We start from the raw sequence: 2,827 nt of genomic DNA, 5'->3' as shown, positions 1-2,827 counted from the left end.
GCAAAAAACTAGAATAAACTAAGGGAAGTTGCAAATTACCTAAATGAGCCAAAGTGAAATTCGTTTCTACAATGAGCCAAACCCTATATTTATATAATTCGAACCAGTGTGGTTCGAACTCCATTCATGAGTAATTCGAACCAGGGTGGTTCGAATTACTAAGAGAGAAATTGATTCAAGTAAATCGAACCAGGGTGGTTCGAATTACAGGGGAGAAAACTGCAGCACATAATTCGAACCAAGCTGGTTCGAATTATATGGGGAGACGCTGGATGAAGTAATTCGAACCAGGCTGGTTCGAATTACACAAACCGAATTCGAACCAGTCCGGTTCGATTTAGTGGTAAACAGTGCAGTATATATATGGTTCTAAACGTGAGTTGCTCTCATAGAGGGTGTAAGATGGCTAGTGAGGAGAGTTTTGTGGTTTTGGTTCACCACAGAGGATCCATTAAGAGGAAAACTCGCTCCGGTGTGAAGTTTACAGATAAGGATCCTCTCTGTATTGTCGTGAAACCGATTGGTAGTGATGAGGACCTGCAAGTCATGTTTCTATGTCGGAGGCAGTTTCCCGAGGTGAGGATACCAGAGTTGTTGGCAAAGCTGGTTGATGTGGTATCCAGCTCAGGGGGTTCGAACCGGAATGCCACCACTGAAGCAGCGGCAGCCGGTTCGAGTTCCAGGCCTGCCGTTGCTTCTTCGTCCATCCCTGTGTACGAGCCAGCGGTCCAACCAGTTGCCTCCCCGTCTTTTGCTGTTGATCTGAATGATGGAGTAGGCGACGTGGTAGGATCAGTTGATATTCTGCCGAACGCTTTACAGGGAGTTCCACCGGTTGGCGTCGGAGACGGAGTGTTGGGTGATGTAGAGGAGGACGACGTCGAGCCGGATATGATTGAGGATGACAGCGGCGACGAGGTTGGAGCGACTGAGCCTGCATTGCCGGTCGGTGGTTCTAGTTCTGGCACACAGCAGTATCCACCACATTTTTCCTCTTTGGACCTGGATGCCATGAGGCAAGAGGGTGTTTCAGGGCACTCTGTTAGATTCGGAGCTAGAGATGTTGAAGGGACTGCTGGTTTGACAGAGTTCCAAGTTGGTCAGCAATTTCAGGATAAAGACGAGGCCCTGTTAAGTGTGAAGACTTACAGCATCCGGCGAGGGGTACAGTACAAGGTTGTGGAGTCTGATCATCGCCGTTATGTGGGCAAGTGTTCTGAGTTTGGGAATGGGTGCACATGGTTGATTCGACTGAGTCTGCGGAAGCGCAAGGGCATTTGGGAGGTCAAGCGGTACAATGGACCTCACACTTGTCTTGCGACCTCCATCTTGAGTGACCACAGGAGCTTGGATTATCATGTGATTTCCACGTTTGTTATGCCAATGGTTAGGGTTGATGCATCCGTCAGCATCAAGGTGCTCCTAAATGCCACGGCAGCACACTTCGGGTTTAGGCCGACTTACAGGAGGGTCTGGATGGCGAAGCAGAAGGCAATTGCCCTCGTATACGGTGACTGGGATGAGTCATACAACGAGCTCCCCAAGTGGGTTTTGGGAGTCCAGTTGACGATGCCCGATACTGTTGCAATCCTACGGACGAGCCCCGTTCGAGTTAGTGGACAAGTAGACGAGTCTCAAGCTTTTTTCCACAGACTTTTCTGGACGTTTCCACCACTCATCCAGGCATTTTGCCATTGCAAGCCTTTAGTTAGCATTGATGGGACCCATCTGTATGGGAAGTACGGGGGTACTTTGCTCATCGCGATTGCACAGGACGGGAACTCCAACATTCTACCCGTTGCATTCGCACTAGTAGAAGGTGAGAATGCAGAGTCTTGGTCATTCTTTCTCTCCCACCTTAGACAGCACGTGACACCGCAGCCCGGTCTTCTGGTTATATCGGACAGGCATAACGGCATAAAGGCGGCGCTTGAGGCTCCGGACGGAGGTTGGTTACCTCCATCTGCATACCGTGCATTCTGCATTCGACACGTAGCGGCTAATTTTGCCCTTACCTTCAAGGGCAAAGATGCACATAGGCTTCTAGTGAATGCCGCATATGCCAAGACCGAGGTTGAGTTTGATTACTGGTTTGATATTCTTCGGTCTGAAGACCCGGCGATGTGTGACTGGGCGAACTGGATTGATTATTCCTTGTGGACTCAGCATCGTGATGAGGGACAGAGATTCGGTCACATGACGACGAATATCTCGGAGTATGTGAACTCAATCTTAAAGGGTGTCAGAAACCTCCCTGTTTGCTCTTTGGTGAAGGCAACATATGGAAGGCTCGCGGAACTCTTTGTTCGCAAGGGTAGAGAGGCTGAGGCCCAGATGGGAACCGGACAGCAATTCAGTCAGTACTTGGTGAAGTGTATAGAGGCCAACTTGAAGAATTCGAGGTGCTTCACGGTGACTTTGTATGACCGGGATAACTCCGAGTTCACCGTAGCCGAGACCACCCCGACGGGCTCTTTCTCATTAGGTACCTACAGAGTATCGCTTGCATCCAGGACCTGTGACTGCGGGTACTTCCAGGCACTTCATTTCCCGTGCCAGCACGCACTTGCATGCTGCGCCTACTCACGGGTTACCTGGTCCTCTTATGTTCACAGCGTGTATCAGATTAGTTCAGTGTTCCGTGTGTACCAGATGGGATTCACACCGCCGATACCGGAGGGATTCTGGCCACCTTACGACGGGCCAACCGTGATCCCGGACCCTGCCAAGAGGCGTTGATGAGTATTTTGGTGAAAAATAAATTTCTCCCAAAACACACAAATCTAACCGGCAAGTGCACCGGGTCGCATCAAGTAATAATAACTCA

Source organism: Arachis ipaensis, chromosome B08 (genome assembly GCF_000816755.2).
Source record: "Arachis ipaensis cultivar K30076 chromosome B08, Araip1.1, whole genome shotgun sequence".
NCBI lineage: Eukaryota > Viridiplantae > Streptophyta > Magnoliopsida > Fabales > Fabaceae > Arachis > Arachis ipaensis.
This window is presented reverse-complemented; position numbering follows the sequence as displayed.